Source organism: Chiroxiphia lanceolata, chromosome 1 (assembly GCF_009829145.1).
Source record: "Chiroxiphia lanceolata isolate bChiLan1 chromosome 1, bChiLan1.pri, whole genome shotgun sequence".
Classification (NCBI taxonomy): Eukaryota; Metazoa; Chordata; class Aves; order Passeriformes; family Pipridae; genus Chiroxiphia; species Chiroxiphia lanceolata.
This window is the reverse complement of record NC_045637.1, coordinates 42,031,809-42,050,214: the sequence shown is the minus strand read 5'-3', so window position 1 is coordinate 42,050,214 and position 18,406 is coordinate 42,031,809. Positions and strand designations below refer to the sequence as shown.

Genomic DNA, 18,406 nt, shown 5'->3' with positions numbered 1-18,406 from the left:
TTTAATGGAAATCAGACTTTTCATAAGATCAAAATAAGCATTTATGCTGGATGTTCCAGGCTTAATAACAATAGAATTTGAAATGTTAGAGCCTGAGGAAAAGCTGATGACAATTGGAAAGACAGGGACTAAAAAAAAATCAGTATACATGAGATTACTCCATAGGAACAGGTTAAATGCAAGTACAATTATGCTTTCTTAAATAACTGGTTACTTAAAAAGTTGAGGAAATGGCTTGAGGTAGCTAGCCCTGAAAAAAAAATCAGCCTATTGTAAAATAAAAGAAGTGTCCATGTTGCAGGAGAAAAAGAGTAAAATTATCTTTTTCTATTGCTTGCAACCCATATTTGAATTAGCTAAATCATTCATGAAATTGCACCCTAAAGGAGGAAAATGGAATAAAAATTTTGGAAGGAACATGCTCTGGTAATTTGTTTTAAATAACTGATTTGTTCTAAAGTGTACAGAGGTGATTTTTCTCCAACCCCCCGTCTCATCCTTGTTAAGAAATTGGTTATGAAAGTTGTCAGGTAAGCAATTAAGCCTGCTTCAGTCTGTCACTGTGCTGCAGGAAAAAAAAAAAAGGCAAGTGAAACTAAAGATCATCTCTGTGCAGCAGCTTTTAAGCTGGCACAGAATGAAATGCTTGTTATCTCCAAGGAGCACTAAAATGACTGCTTCACAAGATAAAAAAGATCCCAGTTATGTACAAAAAGTTTAGCGACTGTATATTTAGTATATACGTATTACTCTAAATTCTCAACCTGGGACCAGATTACATGCTAAACACATTCACTAAATTAATGATAAGGAAACAGTTATTGTCAGCATGGAGTACAAATCTAATAGCTGAATTCACATCAAAATTATCTTTACCTCTATTTGTCTATATACTCTCTCTACCTATGTGTATATATATATAGTAGTAGCTATTACTTTGTGGACAGTGGGGTCTATACCCACAAGAGCTTCATAAGAGCTGCCTCTTATCTGAACAATGACATACAGCACTGACACAGCTCCGAAGATTTTAGAAAGAATAATGTCATAGAAAGCAAGGATGGTGTACGTTATTCATTAGTAAGTCACTATTAGCAAAAAAAAGACACTTAATTGTTACATGTTGGATAATAGGAAAAATGGTGATCCTCTTTTACAGGATCTTATGATTTCCCCATTTTTTAGGCCATATATTGCTTTTTGTGCTTAACCTAAGTTGCCATGTGCCCACCTCTGTGAACACAAGAGTAGCTTCCAAAACACTCAGTGAGGCCTACTGTACAGGAGCATTTCTGTATACGCGAGAAAAAGATGCTGTCTATGTGAAGTAACCAGCTGAGCCCCTTCTCTCAAAATAAAGCAACATATATAAATTAAATACTTTAACAAACTCATTGAAGTGTTTCACTAAAACTTAAAACTATGAATAAAAATTGTGAGACCTATTATAAATTACTGTGGGACTAAGATGCGTAACTACAAATCTATAAACTAGTATGCTATTTAAAACACCTAGTTTTAGTATGCATTTGCCACATATTGTATACAATTAGTCTGGCTAAAACAGATTACAAGAGTAAAGGTATTTGGCTTCTCAAGACTTGAAGCAACAGAGTGAGAAAACAGGGAAATTTCTTGAGATTTTTCAGAAGTATATTGCAGGGAAAAATGTGGACTGTTTCCTGTCTTTATTGAAAATGTAAACCAAAATACTCAAAGAGGACATTTAGTTTAAGAACCAAACAAAAAACAAAACTAAACAAAACACAGAACCCCCCCCAACAACAACAACAACAAAAACAAAACAACAAAAAACCCCCACCGAAATATTAAAAAAAAAGAAAAGTAGGTTCTGAAATTGAATAAAGGGCTTGCAGAATCCAGTTTCTGGTCAACTAAGTCCTACCAGCTTTGTTATCAGTATGATGAGGTCTCACTGCTTGTTATAATCCCTAACAAATGAAATAAAAATGTCACTTCTGATATCTAGTCAAATTGCCTGATGGAAAGAATCTTGGGTAGCAGAAAGGCAGGTTTTTGAAGAAAAACCAACCAAATGAGTGAACATGCCTTAAGAAAGGAACTGAAGAACAGGATTTCCCACTGGGCTTTTGCTAAGAGCTTCAAACATCATAAAAAATTATTTTTAGAGCAACAAAATGAACTTTCTTTGGCATTTTAGCTGCCACACAAGATGACTGTATAAACCTTGTTTTTGTTCCTATGTTGTTTAATGACAGTTCTTTTTATAAGTCCTGATCTTCATGTAGTTAATTTTGAATCAGAAAATCATTCTCCTACTAGCCTACTCCTGTCATTTTACATCTTTCATAGAACTTACATCAGAAAACGAATGCAAAGTGTTTATTTAAGCTACATAATTAAAAAAAAAAAGTTGGTTGCAAAATCCAGCACTCATAAGTTAGGAAATTCAAAATTAATATGAAGCTTATAGGGATGCTATGCCTAGTATTATGCTCAATTCATTTATCCAAGTTTACTGTAACTAATTAAATACCTTGTATTTTGTAAGGCATGTAGAAAATGATATTGAGCTAAAGTTGTACGGGCTACAATGACTCATGACAAAGATAAATTCTATGCAACACAAAAACCTGTTACCACCACTTAACAGCAAAAATATTCTGTGAGCACTTCTGCACACAGTGAAGTCAGATTAGGTGAATAACACCCACTCTTTGTCAGTAAGGGATGTTTCTTTCTGAAGCAGAAGAAATTAGATGGGTTCAGATGAATAGCCAAAAAACAAGGAAAGTTATCCCAGTCTTCTTGAATGGAGTTCCCCGCCCCTAAACCCTTCTTTCTTCAGAAAACCTGTTTCGGTTATGTGGTACTTCAGTGTTTGTGATGAGTTTATAGCGCTGTGGTGTTGGACACACAGTACTTTCAGAGGGTTGTGGATGAAATTCATCCTTTGTTTTTGATTTAAAGAGGCAGAAGTTCCTGATGCAGTGGCCTACTCATGACTTCTCTTCTTCTGTCATTCCTTAGTTAGTCCCCTCTACATTGCACTGTTGACAGGGCCATTGGATTTGTCTTAAAATATTTATGCTCATTAATTATTTTGTCAAGTTGCTGAAATTTCCTGACAACAAACAAAAGCAATTTTTTAATTATCTTTGTTTTGGTAAAGTTTGAATAGAACATCTTGCAATAAAATTAGGTTCTCCTCCAGCCTAAGGGCGCTCCTCAGTAACGTATGTGTGATCTGCTGCAAAAAACACAACTTAGAAAGCTTATACCATTAATAAATCTTTCATAAACATCTTTATTTTAAGAAAATATTCCCCTTTCAGAAAAAAAAAAAATTCTTTTTAAAGCAGTATGTTGTGAAACGTTTCTCTATGTTCTGTATCTCTAGTTTAGGAAAAGCCTTGAGGTAGACATTTTTGTATAGACCACAGTCAGCAACTTGAAGAAGTGCTTTATGCTACTAAAAAATGTTAAGCCTAGCAAAAAAAAAAGTCCACTAATGAAGCCAGGCAATGTTGTATCTGTAACAGTCTGGTGCAGACAAGATTCTTCAAGATTAAACTATAGATAAATGGCTTTACAGACAGAGAGAAGCAACCTTTTGTGATTGCAATTTATTACTCTTGTCTCAAAAATTAAGGGACAGATGTTAATTAGTCTGTACATCATCTGTAGCTTAGAAAACAGGTTTTTAAAGAATATTCTTCCAAAAGCACCTGTGACTATATAGAGCCTCTAAAAGTACATCTGGTATATAAAAAAATAAAGCATATTCTGCCAACAATAAGAAAAAAACCCTAAAAAAACCAAGAAATAATGCTGGGTGCTTCTGGTGTTCTTCTGATGACCTGGTTATAAACAAACTGTAATTTATATCACTTATGCACAGTGGTTTCCCTTCACAATTTTTCTGGTGAAGAAGAAAGATTAGGTTAACAAAATAAATGTATGTTTGTGATATCAGTCTTTCATGTACTGTATACATATATATGCAACTATAAAATGAATTTCGCTGAAAATGTTGTATTTTAACTGTGGTTTTATTCAGGCAAGAGAAAAGAACTGAAGTTGTCATTTGAATATGCAAAAGATAGAAGAAATAAGAAGACAACCTTCTGATGGCATAATGTGATTCACTTAATCATTATTCTTTAATAATTAATTTTCTATAAATTTTCTCCTTACAGCATATTCATAAGATTAGAAAATATTATTTCCCACCTGAAAACATGAATATTAAGACCCAAAATTGGTTTACCCAGGATTCCACAGTTTGAGATCAGTGTCTTAGCTGCTGAGCCATCCTTTCCACTCAGGTCCAACATGTCTTCTGTAGAAATCTTAAAAACAGAAGTAGCTAAACAAAACTAAACTGTCAGAGATATCAGAGATGACATACATTTAGTCCACCCCCTTGTCAATGAAAGCTTAAGGAAAAAAACCCCATCATATATGTCCTTCTGTTTTCAGTTCTAACATACTAAAAATATGCCATATAAGCAACATTAATGCCTACTAAAGAGGTTTAAGTATTCAGCAGTCATTACCAGGAGAAAAAGTAAGGTGTAATATGATAAAGTGAAGGGAAATTAGAATTAAACTTCAGATAATCATGAATGGGTAAATTCATGAAACTAAAGCAGAGGTCTGCTGAAGTGTGATTAAGACACATTGAGCAGTAATCCCAAATGTTAAGCAAATGTTTGTGAAGATTTTAAAGAGCTTTTTTAATAATTATTTGATTTTTAAATTGTTATTTGGATGTCTGAAAGACCTTTGTGGGGAAAGGTAACAGTTGTATTAATCTGAGAGATAAATTAAATCCCTATGAAAAATAGCAGATATTAAAAAAAAAAAAAAAGAAAATAGAAGAAAAGAGTTATTGGCCACCTTTACATCTTTAAATTTTAAACTCCCAATGAAAAAAACAGTAACACACTTGGCATTGTTAACTGCTAACTGTAACTGCTCATGGTCATGAGCTGTAGTTTCCAAAAAGATCATCCAGAGCAAAAACTGAGTTAATGAATGACCAAAGGAAGACAGAGAAAAAAGTGTGGCTCAGTGTGGTTAAAGAAAATAAAGGCATCGATTTTTCTGAGCAGAGGAAGTAAATAGCAGTAAAACTCACTTAAAATGCAATTCTCTATTGTCCTTGTTCAGGTGACATTGTTCCGAGAAATGAAACATATAGTAACTGCAGAAATCAGTGTTAAGAACAAAAGGAGTTATCACAAGGTACACATTTCCAAGACATCAGAAATTCTTCTCAGTACTTTCTGTTGTTTTCTTTGCACTTCAACACTTCATAAATGAGTTAGATGCAGTATCTCTTGAAAGGGATACTCAGCAAATTTGCGGATAACACAAAACTCAGAGGAGCTGTTAACTCCCTCAAAGGCAGGGAGGCCCTGCAGGGAGACCTCAACAAATTAGAGGACTGGGAAATCATCAACCTTATGAAGTTCAACAGGGGGAAGTGCCAGATTCTGCACCTGGGAGGGGATAACCCTGGATATTTGTACAGACTGGGGAAGGAGATGATGGAAAGCAGTGCCACAGAAAAGGACCTGGAGGTCCTGGTTGATGGCAAGTTGAATATGAGTCAGCAGTGCCCTGGCAGCCAGGAGGGTCAACCATGTCCTGGGGTCATCAGGCAAAGCATCACCAGCTGGTCGAAGGAGGGGATTGTCCTGCTCTGCTCTGCACTTGTATGGCCTCACCTTGAATATTGTGTGCAGTTTTGGGCATCACAATATAAGAAAGATATTGAGCTGTTAGAGAGCATCCAAAGGAGGGCAAAGATAGTGAAGGGCCTTGAGGGGAAGCCATATGAGGAGCAGCTGAGGTCACTTGGTCTGTTCAGGCCGGAGAAGAGAAGACAGAGGGGAGACCTCATTGAAGTCTACAACTTCCCCATGAGGGAAAGAGGAGGGGCAGACACTGATCTCTTCTCTGTGATGACCAGCGACAGGACCCGAGGGAATGGCCTGAAGTTTTGTCAGGGAATGTTTAGGTTGGATATTAGAAAGAGGTTCTTCACCCAGACATTGTTTGGGTGCTGGAACAGGTTCCCCAGGGAAGTGGTCACAGCACCAAGTCTGATGTAGTTCAGGAAGTGTTTGGACAATACTCTTGGGAACATGGTGTGGCTCTTGGGGATGGCTAGGAGTTGGACTCAATGATCTTTGTGGGTCTCTTCCAACTCAGCATATTCTGTGGTTCTGGGATTCACCACCAAGGTCAGTAGTCCATGTAATCTTCATTGTCATCGCTGTTGTTCATGTCAGGAGCTGTTGATGTACCTGGGATGACGTCCTGAGCAGCGTGACAGCAGTAAAGCTGCATGTAGAAGAAGATTGCATTCAGGTTTGACCACAAACTGTGGTTGCAGTTGTTGCTGGGTTAGATGGTTGGTTGGTTGATTGGTTGGTTTCATTCCTACCTCTATTCTTTGTTGTGTTAGGGTTTTTTTGGGGTTTCTCGGGGGGGGGGAGGGGTAGAGGGTGCCATGTTGGAAATATTCAGCCTGTCCTATTGCATAACAGAATAAATTTAAGACATTTAATGTCTACACTGTCATCAGTCAGGAGTTAAGGTACTTGTATATATGGCAGTACAGTCAATATCAAAAAAAAAACCCTATAAAACAGTCTGGTTTTGTTGTTATTCCATTACCCTGTGATCAAAATAAGACAACTTCCTTATGATATCTGTATCTCTGATTTCTGGGTGTCATTTCCTATGTGTTATCACTCTGGGATTATTCTACACTTCCTATGACTTTCCATTCTGTCTAATTTGAGAATATGGCATATTGCAGAAATCACCAAGAAATATCGTCTGTAAGCTGAGCTCTAAACTTTTATGTCACATGTTGAAAGAAGTTCATTTGAAGACCAGTTTCAACACTATTTTTAGATGAAACACAGTACTAAAATCCCTGATACTGCCTCATAAATTATTTAAAAAGTTAATTTCTGCTGAAAGCTCTTTAGTAAACCATTGTTTATTAATTGCCACTGTTCATTCTCTCTTTAATAATAAAGTAAGCACCATTAATGAATGTGTCTGTTCTGTCTTAGGTATTATATCTGCCTCTAGAGCATGCCAAAAACCTTATACAAATAAGCCAATAATCTTAATCAATACTCCTCTACAATGTACATTCATTAAGATTTGGCCTAGCATATGTTTCTCTTGCTTTTGGGAATTCCAGAACAAAATTATTTCCTTCAAACAATCAAGTAGATCTCTTTGTATGCCATGTGTGTCATCTGTTCTATGTGAAGTAGACCAGACTTATAACACACTGCACTAAGAAGTACATTGTATGCACCTGAGTTTCTCTGATTAACCTTATTATTTAAATCTGCTACTCCAGTATAATGTATACAGCTTTGATTCAGTGAAGTGCAATTATTGTATTTCACTACTGGTAAAATTGTTGCCAGAATAGATATTTTCGATCTGATTAAATTCAAGTAATAAAAAATGAAAATTCACAGAACAAATATGAATCTCAGATAATTTTTAACCGGAATTGCAGACTAGCTGAGAGATAACAATCCAATAAAATGTACACAAAACAGCACACACTTTTTTTATTCCCTAATTTTTTTCTGATGGTTCACTAAATTATGTACTTGAAATCATAGAATAATAGAATACTAGTTTGGAAGGGAATCTCAAGAATTGTCTGGTGCAAACACTCTTGTCAAAAGTATGATCTAGATGGCCCAGCACCCTGTCCTGACGAATCTTAAAAGTATACGATATGGGGAGTCCACCACTTTTCTGGGCAGATTATTCCAATGGCTGATTTCATTCTGAAAAATTTGACCCTGGTGTCTAAATGAAATCTCTCCAGGAGTGACTTGTACCCACTACCCATTGTCTTTTCCATGCTATTCCTTGTAAAAAGGGAATTTCCCATCTGCTTTATAGTGACCCTTGAAATATTGTATCATGGTGATAAGGTCTAACCTAAGTCTTCTTTTCTCAAGACTGAACAAACCCACTTCCTCACAGTTCTTTGATTATCTTTGTAGTCCTTCCTTGGACCCTCTTCAGCCTGTCCACATGTTTTTTGGGTAGTCAAGACTAAAAACAAACATGCTATTCCAGCTGTGGCCTGACAAGTGGTGGGTAGAGCGCATCTCTGCTGGTGATGCTCTTGTTGATGCCAGCATCCTGTTAGCTTTCTTTCTGTGCTGCAGCAGCACACTGCTCATTCATATTGAGCTTGTTGTGCGTCCGGACACCCAGGTCCCTTTCTACAGAGCTGGTCCCCAACCATGTAGATCCCAGACTGTGCTGCATTCTTGAATTGTATTTCTCGTCAGCAAGACCTTACACTTGTCTTTGTTGAACTCCATGAGGTTCTTGTTGTCTCACTCTTCTTGCATTCGTGTCCTATGTTCTTCCACTACTCACATCTTCCTACAGGGTGGCTCTCCCTTCTGAAGTGTTCACTTCCCCACTCAGTGCTTGGTATCACCAGCAAACTGCATCAGGGTACAGTTAATTCCATCATCCAGATCATTGGGCCCCACTTGTGACAGGTTGCCAGTTTGAAAAGGAGGTGTTTACCACCACCCTCTGGGTGCAGCCTCTCAGCCAGTTCACCACTCACTCCACAGACCACTTGTCCAGATCGTAATGTATCAGTTTCTCCAGAAGGAGGCTGTAGGAAACTATCAAAAGCCTTGGAGAAATCCAGGTAAACAATGTCCACATCTTGCCCCACATCAGACAAGCATGTTCCTTTGTCGTACAAGGCAATCAGGTTTGTCAAGTACAATTTGCCCTTGGTGAATCTGTGCTGGTTTTACTTCCCAATCATGTGCTTCATCTGACTTTTGCCTGCCCCAGATGGATTCGTCCCATAACTTTCCCAGGGACTAAAGTAAGACTGATAGGCCTATAATTTCTTGGATCTTCCTTTAAGCCAAACAAAACAAAGATATTGATGTGTTTCTCAGATAATTAAAATCTGTCTCTCTAGTCAAGTTTCAGAAGCCATTATTTCCTGCTCTACATTTGAGGCTTAGCCACTTTGGGCTAGGTTGGATTACCTGCAATTAGGAAAACTCTAAAAACATTAACACTCATAATTTTCTTGTGGTCAATTTTGTTGTTAAATACTGTGAAATATTGGTGGAAGACATGCTATATTAAAATTTAGTATGGACATAATATCTAAGAGTGTTTATTTTTATGAAGTATATCTGAGCTTTATAGATATGTTGCATTACACTAATTACTCAAAGATCTTTCTCAATACACAGTGTATTCCTGCAAAACTGACAATGGACTAAATTAAAAAGGATGCCTTTGAAAAAAGAAACTTCAAGACAAAAGACTGGTGTTAGCTGCACTGATGTACCTTTTGGTAAATGAACAGTAGTTCCAGAAAAAAAAGTTACTTTCAAATAGAACTGGAATTCATTTCAGGATTAAGAACAGATTTACCTTGATTTAAAGATTCTATTGTGTGAATATATATATTGGATGCCTCCTGTACCCTCTCCCCCTTTAAGAATTTTACTGAGAAACTATTTATGCATAACCATGGTCTTTTTTTTTATTACCTAAATCTGTTAGAGCATTACAAGATACAAGATATAGAATGTGGTAATCACTTTGAAGGGAGAACATTTTGGAAACTTCCAGCTAGGAATTAAAATACAATATCAGTTATGTTTTTAATGTTCAATTCTTACTCCAAAAAGCCCACTATCACAGTGCATCATAATGGGAAAAAAAAAAAAAGTAAAAAAGCAGAAACAGAATTAAACCATTCTCACATAATTTTTATACTGAAACAGAATAAAATTCCTTAAACATCCTAAATGTATCGTCTTTATAACTTTATGGTTATGGAAGACAAGAGCCAGTGGCATAAAATTTCTATATGAACAAAAAGTATAAGGTATTTGACTCTTTATGTGGTATGCTAAAAAGGTACCTTTGATGTCTCAAAATTAGACATTCGGCTGATCCATTCACTTAGGTAAACTTTCATGCCAGTATCACTGTGCTCTTTCAGGTGTTTTTTCATAATAAATTATGGATGTGCTTGGGTCAATATGAATAAATAACATGAATGTGTTTAATTACGTATCAACAATTAAAGATCAAAACATAATTTTTTTTCTTTTTCTCTGTAAAGAGATTTCTCTTTAATTCTTTTCACAAAATTCTTTGCTTTGCTGAGATTAGGGAAGAAAGGGCATTTTAATTCATTTTAAATATACAACAAATATAAAACTTTAGCCATCAAACTGAGACTAACAGAGGGTTCAATACTTGTGAATATAACAATATTCATTAGCTCTGTGAATGAAGAGAAGTTATTACTTTTTCCTTTCACTATGTAGCAAATTACTCTGGTAATGGAGGTCTGAGGAAACACATAACAGACTTAGAAGGTAAAATATGTTGTTATTCTCAGAAGGTTTGTCTTGTGTGATTTGGAATCTCTGCTAGTAAGCTACTTTACCACCTACATTAACAACTGCAGCACAGAAGCAAAGGTTATGCTTTAAATAGCATAATAAAAAGTTCAAACTCCTTTCCTTCCTATGCAAATGCCTTGACATTCACTTTATATCAGATGGAATTTTCTTTTCCCTTGTTATTCAAACCAAGAAAATGAGCTCTCTTTTTCATGTAGTTCACTTTTTTTATAGTGTAGTCTCCAGATATTGTTGTCAACAGTGAACAGGTAAAACTTTGCACAGTTATTTTCATTATATACTTAGATTTCTTAATGTTTTGTTCGAATTAATTTTGTTTATTTTTCTTTACATTTATTTCTAACAGAACTTTTTTCTTTTTTCTTTGTGAGGTTGATATATCACTAATATTTAGAAGAATCTTCCTGTACTAGATCTTCTAAATAAAGTGCATTAAATGTGTTCTGCTATAATAATAAAGTATGAATCATAATTTCAATACAATATGGCTTCTTAGGCTCAGAATCAAAACTGTCCAAAAACAACTGTACAACTAATCCCATAAAGTACATTGTTTTAAGATTTCTAAGGCAACTATCTAGATGACATAAAAGTCAATTAAAAGAAACTCTACTGGACACAAAAGGGTGAGAGGAGATGGGTGAATTGTTTGTGCTGTTCTCTCCTGACTGTTATAAAGTTTACTTAATAATTAGGATTTAAGCTCTTCCTCTGTGGTTCCTCTATTTCCATAAACAAATACTTAAAACATGCAAAATAAGTAAAGTCTGTAAACAAACATTCAGTCACAGGGCAATGTAAAATTCGCTTTTCATCTTCATGCTTCCACAAGCCCAATTAACTAAGATGTTAACTGGCAAAGATGTTTATTACTTTGTTCTTCTTATTTTTCTTTTTTTTTCCTTTTTCCTCTTATTTTTTCTTTTCCTTTTTCTTTTTGTCACTCCTTTTCTTTCTTCTTTTTTTTTTCCTTTCTCCTGGATCTATTAATGAATTCTGTTAAACACATTTGCAATAGAAGACAAATCATATTTAGGGAATATTTGTTGTGACATGCTTTTCAGTTGTTTGTCCTTTCCTCTCCTGTATATATTTCCAGGGCGTAAACTGAGACTGAGATATAACTGCAAAACAGAAGGTGTAAAGCTGAATGACACAATGGTTCTATCATGAAAAATACCAAATTTGTTTTAATACTGTGTAGGCACAGTTCAAAATAATTTCATCCTTGCAAAGTTGTTCCGACAAGAATTCTGCTGGTCTCTTGAAGTGTTGATTACGTCTGCAAACAAACATTAGATTCAGTAGAGTTATCAAACATTTGGCAGAACTCTAAATTTTTCTTTCTTCTCTTTGTTCTAGATGAAGCCTCCCTGCAACATAATGACATATCACAACGGCATCGTGGTCTATATTAGGGTTTAGAAAAATCACCAGTTGATAAATATTGCTTTTGATAGCTCAGAGCATAGGCTTGATCTATGTCTTAGTCCTGCAGAGATGTAGCTATTTTACAGTTACATCTTCCTAAGCCAAACAAGCTGGAAGAAAGGTGTTTTAAAAAGCATATTCTGTTATTGTGGAATTCTTTCACTAACCAAAATAAATTTCTGTTCAGCACCTCAGGACCTCAATGACTTCTTGAAACTGAGTACTCCTAGAATAAAGTGGAGAATAAATACAAGAATGGAAGAACAAACTAATCAAAATCGTGCTCTGGAATTAACTTGAAAAAATGTATGATGATGTGACTAGATTTATGCCTCCTTAGAAGTCTTAGAAGTCAAGAAGACTTGAATAGAAATGCCTATTTAGAAATATGTAAATGAAAGGACATACAATCAGCAGGAAGACTTATTTCTCACAGTAACAGGTTCTAAAGCACTGATTGTACAAACTCATTGAAATTAATTTATTCAATTCAGTAAGGAAGCTGCATTATGCTCCTACTCTCCATAGCTTCTCTCTGTTGTCAGCTGTGGGGCAGCCACAGGCTAATTGAGATTATATTAGGGCTGAAGTAACCCATCCGTAGTGAATATTTATTTCTGAAAACATGGTTCCTAACTCATAATCTCTTTTAAGAGACTGTTGGCTGGTAGAGAAGGTCATGACAGCTGTATTTAATAGCTCTTAGTCATCTTTGGCAGTAAGAATTATGTATATAATATAACATTTCATATGTATATGAAGCCGATCAGACATACTTTTTGAAAAAACCATGAACGAATTAATTTTGTGAAAAGATTGGACTAGTAGAACAGAGGAGTAATCTTGGAACACATCTACCACCTAGCAGGTAAAATCAATACAAACCCTAGACCCCTGCAAATTCAAAATTAACTTTGAAAAAGGTAAAGAATTTGTACAGTAATGACCCATGGGAAAATAGAATTCTTGTCTTGTAAGAGAACTTGAGAACTTATTGAGGGTTCAGGACTCACAGTGAACGGCAGAATAAAGAATGCTACAGAGTCCAGAATAACAAGTAGAATTTTGTCAAGGTATGTTAATATTTCTTGTTAAGGAATATTGCTGCAAAGCTTTGTCTCAGAAGGCTGCTTTGGTATTAGAAATCTTGCCTTTGAGTTACACAGGGAAAAAAATTCATCAGAATAAAGTATTTTGTTGTTCAGAAACTGTGGAAAGTGTCAACTGATAATGAAAATCTTTTATAATGCCTAGGATTCAGAATGATAACTGAACAGGATGTATACTTGTTCAGATGCATATACTGAACAATTCTAATAAATGAAATAGATCCACTCATATAGAATAAGTATAAGCTTCATTCTTGGTTAAATCTAAACCTGGGAAGATAAAGCAAGAATAGATGAGCATGCATGAAACTGAATAATAGGAAGTGAAACACAGCAATCCTGAAACTGAAGGAAAAAAAATACTTTATTTAAGGTGTGTTTTTTTACAATCCCACATTTGACCAACAAAGTCTTTGAATGAAGAACTTTACAGAGACGACTTATAATTCTGTTCAATGTAAGCTAATTTGCTTAATATCTGAATTAATAGCTCTACATAGTTTGTCTGTTCCTTATGTACTTTGACTGCTACAGGTGAGTTAGAAAGAATGCATGCCTAGAATGGTGCATAAAATATTTGCTGGTCAAGTATTTAAAGTTAGCGATATGTTTCCTCAAAGTGAAGACTCAATCATACTCAAAGACACATTCATATTCTAAGCTTGCTTTTTGTATGTATTGTGCTTCCTGGAATCAGTCTAAATCAGCAGACATGAAAAAATTTCCCACTGTTTGCTATACTTTTGGGTAAAGATGTAGTGGAGGATCTGTTAGAAAGGAGCTAAACGTTTGCACTGAGAGAAATATTCAGATTATGTTTAAAACATTTTGGGTTTCTAGTATAATTAAATTAAGATGCTTACTTTATTTATCAGATCTCCCTTGAAAGGTTTCATTAATTAAATCTATACACCTCTACGCTCATGACTGCAGTGAGCATTTTCTTTCTTTCAACTCAACATTTTTTCTTTTATTCTTACCTTTAAGTTTTAATGAAAATAACTTAAATCTGCCACTAATTTAAGTTTCAGAATACCCTAGGATATTTTCAAATATTAGTTTTGTAAAGTATGACAGTAAAGATTCCTTTTTTATTTTTTTTTCAAGGGATGATTTAAAGCACGTAGATCTCAAGAAACAGAAGAAATGTGTTTAACTGTGGGGGCAGAGTGGGGGAAATCCTCCTATCACCATGGTAGCAAGTGGTCTTTGTCAGTGCCTGTGCTTATGTTTCGTGTAAGAGAATATGGTCTTTTAGGCTGCAGAACTGTAATGTCATTTTGAAAATGCACTGGGACCAGACATAATGCACTGTCCTATGAATTCTGAAAGTGCAATTAAAAGCAGACCAGTGATGACAGCAAGGTCTTAACTTGCTTACACTGAGGGTCATGAACATCAAATTTTTCAGCCAAGGGTGAAATAGCATCCTCATAATTAACCGGTCTTAGAAACTACAACATGCCAACTGCACCTAGTATACCCAAGAAATTTTAGAATGGCAAGAACGACATTACTAGAACCAGAGTGCAGTAAAGGCGTAGTTTATAATGACACTGAATGAATTTTATGTGAAGGTAAAATACCAGAATAAAGTCTTCTCTTGCAGACCACAGCTGTCACCACAAATTTTAAGAACAAAATCTGATTGTGAGTGTGGTGGACGGGTGCATAAATTTCACAGTTTTATTAGAACAAAAACCAAAGAAGTCTTTCCTCTCCTAGTCATTGCCTTATTCTGCCATACAAGAGAAGTAGTAATAAAAATAGATTCTCCAGTTTCAGTGCTTAGATATCTTCCTCTATATCTGTTTCGCTCTTAATAATTCTTGAAGACTGGGTGATGACATCTGACTAAAATAGTTTCTTTCAGGTGGAATTATGTCAACCTTCCTTAAACAGATTTTTATTTTTTTTCTGTATCTTTTCTGGATATCTTACCTGACTTAAAACAATTGCCTTTTTTCATAGCCATATGTTTTTCAAAGCCAACAGTTACTCCATAAGCAGTTAACCAGGGAAGTCTAGTTCCTATTCAACTGCTTACATGCAGTGAGCTCCTAGCCTATATCAAAAAGTCTCATTTTTTAAAATCATCTCTTTTACTTCATATTGATTACTGATCACTCTGTTATTAATATTGTATGTTATATTACTAGGGCATAGGAAGAAGCGTGTGGAATCCAAGTCTTTTTAGTTTTAAGGAGAGCACAGTTGTGCCATTAATATATTTCATTAGGAAATTAGCATTTTTCTACCACCATTGATAAAAATTATATAAAAAATATATCCCCCCAAATGTTCTGATTTTTTTCCCATTATATTATCAGCACAAACTATGCTTATTTTTCTTTATATTTCTCATAGTTCTTATACTAATGCCCAGAAGAAAAATTGTCATACGACAACACTAATAAATCCTATGTATTTTATATGTATAAAGAATCAGATATTTTATCAAAGAATAAAACCAGATTGTGTCAAAGTCTACCTTTGAGAGGTCTGATCGTATTTGATGCAATTTCTAATTTTGATCTATAGTTTTATTTCTTCTCAGTTCTTCAAGTCAACATTAAGCCATCTCCCAACTTTTTCCCCCTCAGATAAAAATTTCTGTGTGGTTCTGAAAGTTAAGCTTCTATACTGTAACACAGAACAGAGTGTTCAATTATTTCCGATTTTCACCTATCTTAGGCCTCTGAGATTAGCTGTATTACAAATGTAATTGCTTTCCTGAGCTCAGGAAAACAGAAAATTGTAGATTTTTTGGTGAAAAATCTGAGATAAAAACATGGTAGGTTTTACGTGTACACACCACAGATCCAGTCTAAAACCTAGATTTTCAAGCTTAAGCAATTTTTTAAAAAGTAGGGAAAAAGTGGGAAAAGACAGCAATTATTTTCCTATAGGACCATTTTTCACTTGGAAAATTTGAACTGAGTGGCCTCAGTAGGAGATGCTTCCTTCAGCCATCTTTTTCTAGCAGACAAATCTACTACCAAAAAACCTCAGTTTTTTTTCTTTATGAAAAGAGCTGAGGAGGCATATATACTGAAGATCATGTTCTGCCAGAAATCATAGTCCACATATGCAGACTGTAGTTAACTAAATTCATCAGATTTAATTCATAATGTCATACATGAAGAAAAAGTGAATTAAATTATGCAAGTAATTGAAAAAATGGTAAAAAATGTACTGAAACAATTATGAGTATCTAAATTATGAGTATCTAATTGTTTTTTCCAACCAAAGGATTGCTTTCATGAAAATCCAACTGAATTTCTTTTGAATTATGCAAAATGATCACTTTTTCTAAATTTTGTTTTGAGAACTGTTTACTTAAATATTTATAGTTAACAATACCTTCCACATCCAGACATTAAAAAAAAACCATGTAAAAAATGCTATTTTTTTCTCATTATATTGTTTCAGAGAAGTCCCCATGGAGTTTGCTTTCCACTTATTAGCAGTTTTTCCAATCTGAAAATAAAAGGAAAATACAAAATACAAAATATTTCCCACTTGGAAAATACTTTCCCAATCATGAAAATTCCAAAGAAAGGAAGATCTTGAATATATTTGAAAGCTCTTCTTTTGAAGGGAATATTAGTCACAAAGAGTATTTTATTAATGATGAAATCTGTTCATCAACCTTACTCTACTAAGCCACTTCGGCATTCCACACCATTTTGAAAGCTACAGGCTAAAACCTGAAGCCAAAAAATTATAAAAAACACAGGACAAAAATACAGCAAATATTTGGGAAGATCATTCTCTTCCTTCTATTCCTAGTCTCTGCTTATTCTTCCCTTTTTTCTCTTTAACAAAAAGACTTTAAAATGGACTGCGACAAAATTATTTGGCTCTATGTTTCAAATCTCTTTTCACAAGTGTTGTTTGCTTTTTCTTTCCTTTCTGTTTCAAAGAAATTAAACCCATTTTGGACGTATTATTAGTTGTTCTTTGCAACTTATTACACTTCACTTTCATCTGTTAGTTGTAACCCTGAGTTATTTATATCTGTTGTCATTTAAATAGGCTTTTTTATTACGTAAAAGCACTTTACAAAAATTTCTTTTTGATTACAGAGTCATTCTGTCTTCAATCTATTTTTTTAAAAAGTGTCACCTAGTGTAATCAAAAGCATTTTGAGCCTTTTTTCCTTGACAGCGTCACTTTTAAATCTTCCTACCAACCTATGCCAATATTCAACCAGCAAGTCTTTACAAGCTGGTAAGTGGCAGCCTAACCTGCCAGACAAGATCCATCCAAATCCAATTCTCTGCTTAAGGTCATGGGCACTAAGAGATCTCCAGCATGACTTGCCTTTTTGTCTCTAGAATTCATTAAATATGAGATTTTCAAGACGTGATGCAGTCTGAATTTCCCTTCCTAAACTTACTTCCTTTACTTTATCAGATTCTAAAACGGATCTACTTTTTATGTTGTTTTCATTGCTGCTTCCATACAAATCCAAAAGAGGTGCAATTCCCAGACGTTGTTCAGGCTAACCTCCCACTTTTTTGAGCAGACTATCTCCTTGTGTTCTGAACATGGATCACAGAAATTGTAGGCAAAACAATCTTTCTCTGCACCCATCAGCCAAGTTTATTTATCTGAGCCTAATGAGGACAGAGATCACTGAGCTTCAGCACTGACTCCCATCATGATCTACCTGTTTAAACAGTGAAGGTTGCCCCTATCAGCCTCAAACTCTGCCTCTTAGGTCATCTCAGGTGATGAATCTTCCAGTGTGGTTAGTATCAGAGTACTAATTTGCAGGATACCTTTTTCTATTATAGAGATGAAAAGGCTTAGGGAGACTTCCTCATTTTGAGACTTCAAACCTTCATGAAGCTTGCAGAGCTCTGTCATGTAATGGTCTTTTTATTAATCCAAACAATGGTATTCATCTTGTGACACAGAAACCACCAAGCAACCTTCTTACAGAAAGGATTTCTCCAGTGTTACGAGATCTGCTGGCTGTACCTGTACTGATGGAAGTTGTCACTATGACTTAAAATTGATCAATGTCCATTTATCCAAGAAGTTACAGTGTCCAAGCCTTGCACATGCACACCTTATCTTAGCACAAACCATCTCTTTTTCTTTACAGATGTTGTTGCTTAGATCATGTATGCTCTCAGTTTAAGGATTAGTTTCCTGAGTACTGTCTGTCATCTGCACTTCTCGCCAGCTGATCAGCTAACACAGTAGCAAAATAGCCCTAGCTTTGCTATCAGCCCTGTCAGTAACAAGCAATGAGCACAGAATTAAATAAATGACTCTTGGCTGTGGCAGTTTTTGTGACGGTTCAGTTGTAAGGAAAACATAGCAATTCCTGACCTGAGTACTCTCCTTTAAAGTCTGTTTTACTGTGGTGAGAGTTCA

The 18,406-nt window shown here is 35.1% G+C and overlaps 2 long non-coding RNA genes across 2 annotated transcripts in view; one reads left to right on the top strand and one right to left on the bottom strand.

Annotated features, from left to right (window-relative positions):
* LOC116799032 overlaps positions 1-18,007 on the bottom strand; it is a 28,390-nt gene extending 10,383 nt beyond the window's left edge. Inside the window, exon 1 of the long non-coding RNA XR_004360983.1 lies at positions 17,803-18,007. This is a non-coding gene — a long non-coding RNA (uncharacterized LOC116799032). The remainder of the gene's footprint in view (positions 1-17,802) is intronic.
* LOC116799027 lies at positions 10,552-14,516 on the top strand. Its single transcript, XR_004360981.1, has 3 exons — positions 10,552-10,723; positions 11,838-13,472; positions 14,123-14,516. It is a non-coding gene; the product is annotated as an uncharacterized LOC116799027 (long non-coding RNA).
* Positions 18,008-18,406: the final 399 nt, after the last annotated feature.